Source organism: Homarus americanus, unplaced genomic scaffold (genome assembly GCF_018991925.1).
Source record: "Homarus americanus isolate GMGI-L3 unplaced genomic scaffold, GMGI_Hamer_2.0 scaffold37678, whole genome shotgun sequence".
NCBI lineage: Eukaryota > Metazoa > Arthropoda > Malacostraca > Decapoda > Nephropidae > Homarus > Homarus americanus.
This window is the reverse complement of record NW_024725520.1, coordinates 724398-738513: the sequence shown is the minus strand read 5'-3', so window position 1 is coordinate 738513 and position 14116 is coordinate 724398. Positions and strand designations below refer to the sequence as shown.

Genomic DNA, 14116 nt, shown 5'->3' with positions numbered 1-14116 from the left:
GGAGGGAGGGTCACCTGCTGGGGTAGTCAGATTTAGATTCATCACGGATTTCACTTTTGTTATTTTCTAAAATCTGATTCATGAACGGATCTGTCAGTTTTAATAATAATAATAATAATATAATAATAATAATAAAAAAATATTTATTCGGTAAATTTGTCATAAGGGTTTACAATATTTAAACATGTCTATAAACTATGCAGGTTCAGCATGATGACTATAGACACTGTAGGTATACGGTACATGAAGGCATGGGAGTAAAGTTATCTGTGTGCCAAGGTGGTACAGGTATACAATAACGATAAACAGTAAATCAACTTGACAAAGTATAGCCGAATAAGCAGTCATGTACTTATTTCCAGAATGGTCTTTCATTTCCGGGAGAGTCCTGTTGATGTGTATAGGTGATACCTGTATTGTACATAGTTCTCCTCTTTCTCCTAACTCTTCCTCCTCCTGCTTATCTTCCTCTTCATCCTCTTACTATCACCCACTACCACCACCACCACAATTATCACCCACACTACCACAAAAAGCGGACTGTGAAGAGCTGCAGAAGGACCTCTGTGGGCTCCAGGAATGGTCGAAGGAATGGCTGCTGAGATTCAATGTCACTTTTTTACTTTTTACTTTTATCCTCTTCGCCACTGATCGGCTTGTTAGCCGCTTGGGCGATCGGTCACGACTCTTTTCCTTTATATTCTTCACCAAAAGGTCGGCTCGCTAGCCGCCCGGGCGATCGGTCACGTCTCTGTCACGCACTGTTGGCAAATACTGGGCATGCACCGGCTCCTGAATGTACCTGAACCCGCTCCAGTGTTGGTCAAGTCTTCTCTTGAAAGAGCTCACACTCGGTGCCGTCACAACACTCTCTGGTAGATTGTTCCAAGAGTTTACAACCCTCACTCCGAAAAAGTTTGCCCTCACGGTTTTCCGGACTTGCGGCTTCTTCAATCTTGAGCTGTGACCCCTTGTGGGGCGAGCGTCCGCCAGCTCCAAGTAAGGACACTCAACTGAGTAGTGCCCCCTGAGATGCTTATAAACCTCAACTAGGTCCCCCCTTGCCCGTCTGTAGTATAAGCTAGGCAAGTTCAGGCGCTCCAATCTCGCAGGGTAGCTGAGATGCCGAAGTGCAGGCACCAGCTTGGTGGCCCTCCTTTGAACATTTTCAACCAACTGACAGTCCCTAGCATATCTCGGGGACCAGATGGGGTGACAGTACTCCAGATGGGGAAGCACTTCACTCCTGAAGATCGTCACGAGGGACGGACCGTCTAGATATCTGAACGACCTTCTTATAAGACCCAATAATTTATTTGCCTGATTTACCTTCTTCTCACAATGGCCCGAGAACTTCAGCTCATTGTCAACATACACACCTAGGTCCTTCTCACACACAGTCTCAACTAGTACATTTTCTTCATCCCGTTGGGACATATGGTACGCCTCCTTACCGTTGGTACGCCCCAGGTGCATCCTCTTACACTTCGTGACATTGAATCTCAGCAGCCATTCCTTCGACCATTCCTGGAGCCCACAGAGAGGATGCACCTGGGGCGTACCAACGGTAAGGAGGCGTACCATATGTCCCAACGGGATGAAGAAAATGTACTAGTTGAGACTGTGTGTGAGAAGGACCTAGGTGTGTATGTTGACAATGAGCTGAAGTTCTCGGGCCATTGTGAGAAGAAGGTAAATCAGGCAAATAAATTATTGGGTCTTATAAGAAGGTCGTTCAGATATCTAGACGGTCCGTCCCTCGTGACGATCTTCAGGAGTGAAGTGCTTCCCCATCTGGAGTACTGTCACCCCATCTGGTCCCCGAGATATGCTAGGGACTGTCAGTTGGTTGAAAATGTTCAAAGGAGGGCCACCAAACTGGTGCCTGCACTTCGGCATCTCAGCTACCCTGAGAGATTGGAGCGCCTGAACTTGCCTAGCTTATACTACAGACGGGCAAGGGGGGACCTAGTTGAGGTTTATAAGCATCTCAGGGGGCACTACTCAGTTGAGTGTCCTTACTTGGAGCTGGCGGACGCTCGCCCCACAAGGGGTCACAGCTCAAGATTGAAGAAGCCGCAAGTCCGAAAACCGTGAGGGCAAACTTTTTCGGAGTGAGGGTTGTAAACTCTTGGAACAATCTACCAGAGAGTGTTGTGACGGCACCGAGTGTGAGCTCTTTCAAGAGAAGACTTGACCAACACTGGAGCGGGTTCAGGTACATTCAGGAGCCGGTGCATGCCCAGTATTTGCCAACAGTGCGTGACAGAGACGTGACCGATCGCCCGGGCGGCTAGCGAGCCGACCTTTTGGTGAAGAATATAAAGGAAAAGAGACGTGACCGATCGCCCAAGCGGCTAACAAGCCGATCAGTGGCGAAGAGGATAAAAGTAAAAAAAAATTGCTATTCACCACCACGGTTATAACCCTCCACCACCACAGTTATCACCTTCCAATTATACTCTTCAATATGTACAAGTTAGGGGCATCATAATTTAACCTAATTACTGGTACGTAGCATCAAGTGACTCATCCTTTTTTTTTAATGTAGTCGAGGCAAAATACAGTTCACCTTTAGGGTCGCCTCTCTCTCTCTCTCTCTCTCTCTCTCTCTCTCTCTCTCTCTCTCTTTGTTCAGCTGTTGTGTTCATAGATGTTGATTATGATCAGTGGTAGAGCATTTACTCCAGGTGAAACAGGTGTACTCTACGCAAAACAGGTGTACTCTGGGTAAGACAGGTGTACTCTACGTGAAACAGGAATAATCTGGATAAGGCAGATGTACTCTACGTGAAACAACTGTACTCTGAGTAAGATAGGTGTACTCTGGGCGAAACAGGAGTACTCTGGTAAGACAAGTGTACTCTACGTGAAACAGGTGTACCCTGGGTGAGACGGGGACACTCGAACGTGAAACAAGTGTACTCTGAGAGATAAGTGTACTCTTGAGTGCGACAGGTGTATTCATGTTACTTTGTGTCTAATTTAACTCTCTCTCTCCTTTCCATTCTACTCTCTTTCCTTCTCCCTTGCTACTTTTCCTTCTCCCTTCTTCGTCTTCTCCCTCCTCCGCTCATTTACTAATTCCTTTCCTCTCTTCTCTCTGCTTATTCCATCTTTTCTTCTTGCTATCCACTCTTCTCTTTTCCTACCCACCGTTTCGTCTTCTCCCTTCCTTCTTTCTCATTCTCTAACTCTCTTCTTATTTTCCCTCACTCTCCCAACTCACCACACTCTTCCTCCCTCCAACACACTCCATTCTCCCTATCTCACCACCCCCCCCCCTTACTCTCTTACCCTCCCTCACTCCCTCACTCTCCCAACCTCCCCCTCTCCCTCACTCTCCCACCCTCCTTCACTCTTTCATCTCCTCCCCTCTGATATCCACCTTCCCATCCTCCACCCCCACCCCTCCCACCCTCACTGTCTCCCGCTAGCTCTCACAAACACACAAACGCTGGAATCTCATTAAACTGGGAAATGTTAGGACTTATTTATTAACTTGTGTTGGTCAGGGAAGACAGCAAGAAAAACCCTCCCACCCGGTAAACTGAGACTGTGTAAACCTGGGATAACGGGTGATACTGCTCTTACTGCCTCTAGTAAACTACTGTAAACCGGCGCTGAATATACGCAAGGTCAAAGGACAAATTGTGAACCCATCATCCACAACACCTACCACACACTACAACTATCATCCACAACACCTACCACACACTACAACTATCATCTACAACACCTACCACACACTACAACTATCATCTACAACACCTACCACACACTACAACTATCATCCATAACACCTACCACACACTACAACCATCATCTACAACACGTACCACATACTACAACTATCATCTACAACACCTACCACACACTACAACCATCATCCACAACACCTACCACATACTACAACTATCATCTACAACACCTACCACACACTACAACTATCATCCATAACACCTACCACACACTACAACTATCATCCATAACACCTACCACACACTACAACTATCATCTACAACACCTACCACACACTACAACTATCATCCACAACACCTACCACACACTACAACTATCATCCACAACACCTACCACACACTACAACTATCATCTACAACACCTGCCACACGCTACAACTATCATCTACAACATCTACCACACACTACAACTATCATCACAACACCTACCACACACTACAACTATCATCACAACACCTACCACACACTACAACTATCGTCTACAACACCTACCACACACTGCAACTATCTTATCTACAAACTACACACTACAACTATCATCCAGGAGGAAACACGTTATTATACAGTGTGTGGCAGATGGCTACGTTATTATACAATGTTTGGCAGATGAAACACGTTATTATACAGTGTGGCAGATGAAACTACGTTATTATACAATGTGTGTAGATGAAACGTTATTATACGGTGTGTGGCAGATGGTAACTACGTTATTAACACATTGCTGGCAGATGAAACACGTTATACAGTGTGGCAGATAGAAACGCATTATTATACGAATTGTGGCAGATGAAACACGTTATTATACAATGTGTATGGCAGATGAAACACGTTATTATACAGTGTGAATTGAAACGTTATTATACGGTGTGTGGTAGATGGCTACCTTCAATATACGGTGTAGATGAAACACGTTATTATACAATGTGTGGCAGATGAAACACGTTATTAGCGGTGTTGTGTTGGAGTAAACTACGTTATTATACGGTGTGTGGTAGATGAAACTTACGTTATTATACAGTGTGTGGTAGATGCTACGATATTATACAATGTGTGGCAGATGAAACACGTTATTATACAATGTGTGGCAGATAAAACACGTTATTATATACGGTGTGGCAGGGTAAACACGTTATTATACAATGTGTGGTAGACGCGATATTATACAATGTGTGGTAGATGAAACACGTTATATACAGTGTGTGGCAGATGAAACGTTATATATACAATGTGTGGCAGATGAAACACGTTATTATACAGTGTGGCAGATGAAACACGTTATTATACAGTGTGTGGCAGATGAAACACGTTATTATGCAATGTGGCAGATGAAACACGTTATTATACAATGTGTGGCAGATGAAACACGTTATTATACAGTGTGTGGCAGATGAAACACGTTATTATACAATGTGTGGTAGATGAAACACGTTATTATACAGTGTGTGGCAGATGAAACACGTTATTATACAGTGTGTGGTAGATGAAACACGTTATTATACAATGTGTGGCAGATGAAACACGTTATTATACAGTGTGTGGTAGATGAAACACGTTATTATACAGTGTGTGGCAGATGAAACACGTTATTATACAGTGTGTGGTAGATGAAACACGTTATTATACAGTGTGTGGCAGATGAAACACGTTATTATACAGTGTGTGGTAGATGAAACACGTTATTATACAGTGTGTGGCAGATGAAACACGTTATTATACAGTGTGTGGCAGATGAAACACGTTATTATACAGTGTGGCAGATGAAACACGTTATTATACAGTGTGTGGCAGATGAAACACGTTATTATACAGTGTGTGGCAGATGAAACACGTTATTATACAGTGTGTGGCAGATGAAACACGTTATTATACAGTGTGGCAGATGAAACACGTTATTATACAGTGTGTGGTAGATGAAACACGTTATTATACAGTGTGTGGCAGATGAAACACGTTATTATACAGTGTGTGGCAGATGAAACACGTTATTATACAGTGTGGCAGATGAAACACGTTATTATACAGTGTGTGGCAGATGAAACACGTTATTATACAGTGTGTGGCAGATGAAACACGTTATTATACAGTGTGTGGCAGATGAAACACGTTATTATACAGTGTGGCAGATGAAACACGTTATTATACAGTGTGTGGTAGATGAAACACGTTATTATACAGTGTGTGGCAGATGAAACACGTTATTATACAGTGTGTGGCAGATGAAACACGTTATTATACAGTGTGGCAGATGAAACACGTTATTATACAGTGTGTGGCAGATGAAACACGTTATTATACAGTGTGTGGCAGATGAAACACGTTATTATACAGTGTGTGGCAGATGAAACACGTTATTATACAGTGTGGCAGATGAAACACGTTATTATACAGTGTGTGGTAGATGAAACACGTTATTATACAGTGTGTGGCAGATGAAACACGTTATTATACAGTGTGTGGCAGATGAAACACGTTATTATACAGTGTGGCAGATGAAACACGTTATTATACAGTGTGTGGCAGATGAAACACGTTATTATACAGTGTGTGGCAGATGAAACACGTTATTATACAGTGTGTGGCAGATGAAACACGTTATTATACAGTGTGGTAGATGAAACACGTTATTATACAGTGTGTGGCAGATGAAACACGTTGTTATACAGTGTGTGGTAGATGAAACACGTTATTATACAGTGTGTGGTAAATGAAACGTTATTATACAGTGTGTGGCAGATGAAACACGTTATTATGATGTGGCGGGTAAACACGTTATTATACAATGTGTGGCAGATGAAACGTTATTATACGGTGTGTAGTAGATGAAACACGTTGTTATACAGTGTGTGGCAGATGGAAACGTTATTATACAGTGTGTGGTAGATGAAACACGTTATTATACAGTGTGTGGCAGATGAAACACGTTATTATACGGTGTGTGGTAGAATGAAACACGTTATTATGCAATGTGGCAGGATGACACGTTATTATACAATGTGTGGCAGATGAAACACGTTATTATACAGTGTGTGTGAATTAAACACGTTGTTATGCAGTGTGTGGCAGATGAAACACGTTATTATACGGTGTGGTAGATGAAACACGTTATTATGCAATGTGGCAGATGAAACACGTTATTATACAATGTGTGGCAGATGAAACACGTTATTATACAGTGTGTGGCAGATGAAACACGTTATTATACAATGTGTGGTAGATGAAACACGTTATTATACAGTGTGTGGCAGATGAAACACGTTATTATACAGTGTGTGGTAGATGAAACACGTTATTATACAATGTGTGGCAGATGAAACACGTTATTATACAGTGTGTGGTAGATGAAACACGTTATTATACAGTGTGTGGCAGATGAAACACGTTATTATACAGTGTGTGGTAGATGAAACACGTTATTATACAGTGTGTGGCAGGAGGTGAAACGGGGTGAAACATGGCCTGGCCTCACCATTTTCTCCTGTTGTGTCGGTTTCTGTTGCATCGTCGTTTTCTGTGAGGGTTGTTGAGGGTTGGCGAGGCTGGCACTGGCAGCGCTCACAAGTGTTCGGGAGGACGATCGGAGCAGTACCACGGTTGCTCTGACTCCCGTCCCTGGCCTAGTGCTTGGCTCCTCCCCTAACATCCGCGCCTCCCACAGTTCCATATATCTTTAAAAAAAAATCGTCATCATTATACCCGCGAGATGACGTATTAATGTTTATGTACCGAAGATAGTGGTTCGGTACTACTGAGAGAAGGTTATGAGGGTATAAAGAATTATCTAGGTGGTGGGTGTAGGTGGCGGTGAGCGTGGGTCGTCCTCCCGGCTACACTCACACCATTACCAGTAGCCAGGACGCCCCTCGTTGTGGCCCTTTTGTGGCCAGAGTGTGTCTCCTGCGGCAGTGCGAGCGACGCAATTCTCAGGTAAGTTCTACAATATGGAGGTTTTGTACCAGTTTTCCGCTCCCCCTCCCTCTGGGTCCTATAACCACCTGTAATTATCTATAAAACCCATCACACACGTCAGATACTAGATTAACGCCCAGGTAATATCCTTATCTCCTGGCTGGTGACCCTGCCTGGCCTACACCTCCTCGCTCCATATTTAATTTATGGTGACGACAAATATATCATGGTGTGTGTGTGTGTGTGTGTGTGTGTGTGTGTTAACTAACTCTTCAACAAGTACAAATACTCACCAGATTTAGGTCTCTCTCACACCTCTGAACCTGTGTACGTATGTAAGGTTCAGTTCAGGTACACACACACACAGCCATACGAGACGTGACGATCCTACCTGTATCCTGCTACCTATAATTACCTTATTGTAACCTGTAATTACCCTCATGTTACCTGTAATTACTTCACTGTAACCTTAGCTGTACCTACTGAGAAAGAAATTAGATATTCGTGTTAAAATAAGACTCCGCCATCTTGCCCTAAGGTAAAAGTTAAACATTGCCTTGAATTAATTAACATACTAATGAAGCGGTGAGTAATTAGCTGCCTAAATATCCCCCCCCCATCACCCCCTTCCCTGCCGTGAGGTGGCCAATGTTCACCTAATGTCTGTACAGTTACGTGCTTACCTATTTCGGTCTGAGATACATTTTCTATATGCATGTGATTATGTACATTTTTTCCTGTGTACATTTGTTTATGTGTACATCTTTTTCTATGTACATCTGTTTCTGTGTACACCTGTTGCTCCTGTGTACATCTGTTGCTCCTGTGTACATCTGTTGCTCCTGTTTACATCTGTTCTTGTGTACATCTGTCGTTTCTATGTTCATTTACTTTATGTCGCTCACGTTACCTGTTTCGTGGATTTCATATATCATCTATTTCGAACACCTGTCTAATACACCTGTCTCACACACATGTCTAATACACCTGTCTAACACACCTTGCTAATACACCTTTTACACACCTGTCTCACACACCTGTCCAACTTTTCTTATCAATATACCATTTTCTCTAAGATATCACATTTGTCGTACAATTTCCTCTCTCTCTCTCTCTCTCTCTTTACGTCTTTTCTTGTTTCATTTGCTTTTTCTCTCACCTTCTTCCCCTTTCTCTCTCTCTCTCTCTCTCTCTCTCTCTCTCTCTCTCTCTCTCTTTATTCGAATTGTCTCTAATACTTTGTAAATAACGAATACTTTCCCAATCACTTTCATAAACTGTTTACCAATCAAATCTTTTAGTTTCTTTAAGATTCGAAATGTCCTTCCAATCTATCCAGTCGCCTTCATTTATAATTAGTGTTATTTATAATCATCCTAAATTCCAATCTTCTCTAATCAATTTCGCGTCTCCCTTAATCATTTATCTAACCTTCCCAATCATTCCATAGTTTCAGAGTTATGTATATGGATAGAGGGAATGAACGTTGTGTAATGGCGTTCACAAGTACAAGCATCAAAGGCGTTCACAAGTACAGAGCATCAAGGCGTTCACAAAGTACAGAACATCAAGACGTTCACAAATTACAGAGCATCAAAGGCGTTCACAAATACAGAGCATCAAGGCGTTCACAAGTACAGAGTACATCATATGTTCACAAGTACAGAGCATCAAGGCGTTCACAAGTACAGAGCATCAAGGCGTTCATGGGCACAGAGCATCAAGGCGTTCTTGCAAGTACAGAGCATCAAGGCACCACAAGTACAGAGCATCAAGGCGTTCATGCAGCACAGAGTATCAAGGCGTTCACAAGTACAGAGCATCAAGGTGTCTACAAGCAGAGACATCAAGGTTCATAAGTATAAGGCGTTCTCTTAGGGAAAAACGTTGTGCCAGATTATTGTTGAATTTAAGAATGAGCGGGTGGGCGGGGTCTGAGCTACGACGTCGTCATCACTGGTGAATGGAAAGAGAGAGGAGGGTGCGGCGCTGATTACAGGATTACGAGAGGGGTGAGGGAAGCATGTGTTGATTGGTGGACACGAGTAGTGGGGGTGAGAGGGAAGCATAAAGTTGATTGGTGGAGACGAGTACCAGGGGGGGATCAGGAGGGAACCACGACGGTGATTGGTGGAGCCAGAGTAAAGGGGAGAGAGGAAACGACGCTGATTGGTGAAGAAGTTAGCTAAGGGGGGGGGTATATTTAAAGAGAACCGATTCACAACAAAGGTAGTAAGAGAGAGAGAGAGAGAGAGAGAGAGAGAGAGAGAGAGAGAGAGCTGTACTACAGTATATAAAGAGAGAGAGAGAGAGAATCTACCCATATAAAAGAGAGGAGAGAGAGAGAGAGAGAGAGAATCTACCTATATAAAAGAGAGAGAGGACCTTCCTATTTAAAGGGAGAGAGAATCTACCTATATATGAGAGAGAGAGAGAGAGAGAGAGAGAGAGAGAGAGAGAGAGCCTACCGACACATCAGCATCATTATACATGTTCCAGAGAGATGTAGTGAATTACTTTGAGTAAATGGTCTTCATGCGTGGCGCAGTATACCTCAGTCAGCGGTATACTGCTGTATTGTTCAGTAAGGTCTACCTGGTAGCTGTACGCAGTTAAGCTCGATGAAGGAGTCCACCTAGGTGTTTGTTTTTACTCTAAGGGCCACTTCATAGCTGCGTTGATTCAAACATTCACAAAAACACATATACCAGTGATTTGTTTATTCTAGATCCATAAATAATTCCCATACACTAAATATTATATCTGCTGGGAACCTAATGTTTTGCGTTAGTGTAACCTTTAGTGTTACTGAAAGACTGAGAATGATCATTTATCACGTGGCGTTTAACGGTTTTCATTCAGTCACGCCATGACGCCCACTGTGGAAGAACACGAGTTTATCGTCGAACATTAAATCAAGAATGCATCCTTTAGGGAATGTTAAATTGAATTAAAAAATCGTTTTGGTGGTCGTACAAAACCTTCGAAATCAGTGATCTGGAAACTGGTGAAGCAGTTCAGAGAAACAGGCTGCGTGGAAGTTAAAAGCTATAAGCTCTAGCCAAGTGTTGTTACACCGGGGAAAGTGGATGAAGTAAGGGAAAGAATGGAAAGCAAGTCCGAAAATATCTCGGAGACGTTTAGCACAACAAGGTCACTGTTCATATTCCAGTGCAGGGAAGGCGGTCAAGACACTCAACCTTTATCCCTCCCAAATACACGCAGCGCATCAGCTTCTGGAGCCAGACAAAGAGTAACGTGTAGCTGACCGTGAGTGGCTACAGAGGTCGGTTAGAGACCAAGGCAATGTTTTGAATGTTATGTGTGTTACAGATGGAGCTTGGTTTCATCTTTCTGGGCATGTAAATTCACAAAACACTCGTTTATGGCTAAGTGAACAACCTAATACAATGCACGAAAGGCCATTGCATTCCGCGAAAATTGGTGTTTGGTGTGCTGTAAGTCGGCAAAGAATTATTGGCCCAATTTTCTTCTCAGAAACGGTAAACTCAGAACGCAACATCAACATCATCCATGAGTTTCTTGGCCGCCTTACAGAAGAGGAAAACAACCAGGGATGGTTTTAGCAGGATGGTGCCACGAGTCGCACTCCGTCAGGAACGAGCTGAGGCTAATGTTTGGTGACCGTGTAGTGCCCAAGTCATTACGATCACCTCGGTCCCCAGATCTTACGCTGCCAGATTACTTTTTGTGGGGATATATTATAAAGTATATAGTGTAGGCTACAAAGTCGCGCACCCTTGGTGAATTATAAGCAATAGTCAGTGACTCAATAAGCAATATTCCCCAAGAAATGCTACACTGTGTCGGGGAGCTGCCAAGAATAATTGTCTCCGCAACACGGTGGTGGACACTTGAAGCACATTCTTTAAGGTAATCAATTGTGTGGATCATGTCACGTGTTTCTGTAACATTAGGCTACATTTACATACACTATTAGGTTCCTAACACATACTGTTTTTAGTGTATGGGAATTATTAAGGGTTCTCGAATAAAAATTCAAATTATATATAGGCCTATGTATATATATATATATATATATATATATATATATATATATATATATATATATATATATATATATATATATATATATATATATATATATATATATATATATATATATATATATATATATATGAATGAAGGGCCTCTCAGCTGTAGTTATGCCCAGTAAGGGGAGGGTGACTGTAAGAGCGACAATCACTAGCTTCATTATAGATCAATTTATGAACGATGATGCTCAACAAGAATTATCTGAGCTGTGTTAGCAGTTATGCTCATTAGAGGCATCAAGGTGGGATAGTCATTATGCTCGGTGAGGGGCCACCTGTTAGTTTAGAGTTATCCTTCATTAAGGGCCACCTCGCTAGGGTGGACTTAAGCTCAATAAATGGCCACCTCACTCGTATAAAAAATGCTCAATAAAATCACTCCTCACTAGCATGGTTATGCTCATCTAAAGGGGCCACGTCTTTATTAAAGGGCCATTGCGCTAGTACGTATATGCTCAGTAAAGGGCCACTCCGCTAGCATAATTATGCTCAGTAAGGGACCACCTCACGAGAGCAATTAAGCTTAATAAGGAGCCACCCATTCAGCAAGAAGGGAAACTATGCTCTCTAAGGGGCCTCCAACCAAAATATTCCAGGCGATTACCAAAATATTCCAGGCGATTACTAAAATATTCCAGGGGATTCCTAAAATATTCAAAGCGATTCCTAATATATTCCAGACGATTCCTAACTTGTACCAGTAGATTTGTAATATATTGTCTCCCTCACCCCCCTTGTGTCTCCCTCACCCCCCTTGTGTCTCCCTCACCCCCCTTGTGTCTCCCTCACCCCCCAGGCCTCACCCCCTTTGTGTCTCCTCAACCCCCTCAGGTCTCCTCACCCCCCCTAGTCTCCTCAACCCCTAGGCCCTCACCTCCTTGTGTCTCCTCACTCCTTGTGTCTCCTCGACCCCTTGTGTCTCCCTCCCCCTTGTGTCTCCTCACCCCTCCTTGTGTCTCCCTCACCCCTTGTGTCTCCCTCCCACCCTTGTGTCTCCCTCCCCCTTGTGTCTCCTCACCCCTTGTGCTCCCTCCACCCCTTGTGTCCCTCACCTCCTTGTGTCTCCCTCACCCTCCCGTGTCTCCCTCCACCCCCTTGTGTCTCCCCTCACCCCCTTGTGTCTCCCTCCCCCCCTTGTCTCCCTCACCTTCCTTGTGTCTCCCTCACCCCTCCTTGTGTCTCCCTCACCCCTTGTGTCTCCCTCACCCCCTTGTGTCTCCCCTCCCTTTGTGTCTCCCTCACCCCTTGTCTCCTCACTCCCTGTGTCTCCCTCACCCCCCTTGTGTCTCCCTCCACCCCTTGTGTCTCCCTCCACCCCTTGTGTCTCCCTCCCACTTCCGTGTCTCTCACCCCCTGTGTCCCCTCCCCACCCCTTGTGTCTCCCTCACCCCTTGTGTCTCCCTCCACCCTCCTTGTGTCTCCCTCCCCTTGCCCTCACCCCCCTTGTGTGTCCCTCACCCCTTGTGTCTCCCCTCCCACCCTCCTTGTGTCTCCCCTCCACCCCTTGTGTCTCCCTCCACCCCCCTTGTGTCTCCCTCCACCTTCCTTGTGTCTCCCTCACCCTCCTTGTGTCTCCCTCCACCCTCCTTGTGTCCTCCCCTCCTTGTGTCTCCTCACCCCCCCTTGTGTCTCCTCACCCCTCCTTGTGTCTCCCTCACCCCTTGTGTCTCCCTCACCCCCCTGTCTCCCTCCCACCCCTCCTTGTGTCTCCCTCCACCCTCCTTGTGTCTCCCTCCCACCCCCCTTGTGTCTCCCTCACCCCCTTGTGTCTCCCTCACCTTCCTTGTCTCCCTCACCCCTCCTTGTGTCTCCCTCACCCCCTTGTGTCTCCCCTCACCCTCCCTCACCCAGGGATAATGACTTAACCCTTTGAGTATGATGGCATTGTACTCAGGAGATTAATTTCATCGTGGTTGGGGTTTGGTTTAGGTTAGGTTTAGGTTGGGGTAGGTTAGGTTAGGTTAGGTTTAGGTTAGGGTAGGTTAGGTTAGGTTAGGGTTAGGTTGGGATTGGGTTGGGTTGGGGAAGATCACTGTTGTAGGAGGTGTGGTGGAGTAAACATATTCTTTCTCCTCCATCTTTATCTACCTGTCTCACCTCCCCCTTTATCTTCCCTTATCTTTCCTCTCCACCCCCATCACCACACCAATCCACCCCCATCCACCCACCCCCATCCACCCACCCCCATCACCATCTTTTGCTCTGAGTAATAATACACTGTTGAGAGAGAGAGTAGTGGAAAGGAAGAAGGAAGGAGAGGTTGGAGCAAGTGGAAGGGAGTAAATGTGGAACAGGGAGAGGAGAGGAAGAAGTGAGGCTGGGAGAAGGAGGGAGAGTCATGGGTTAGCGGATATTGGTAGGAACTAGTGGCAG

General features: G+C 44.4%; 1 protein-coding gene across 2 annotated transcripts in view; it reads left to right on the top strand.

Moving 5' to 3' along the window:
- Positions 1-7309: 7309 nt before the first annotated feature.
- LOC121865176 (uncharacterized protein DDB_G0271670-like) overlaps positions 7310-14116 on the top strand; it is a 101694-nt gene continuing 94887 nt past the window's right edge. For both annotated transcript variants that reach the window (XM_042364488.1, XM_042364487.1), the window contains exon 1: positions 7310-7685. The gene's annotated coding sequence lies outside the window, so the exon portion shown is untranslated. The remainder of the gene's footprint in view (positions 7686-14116) is intronic.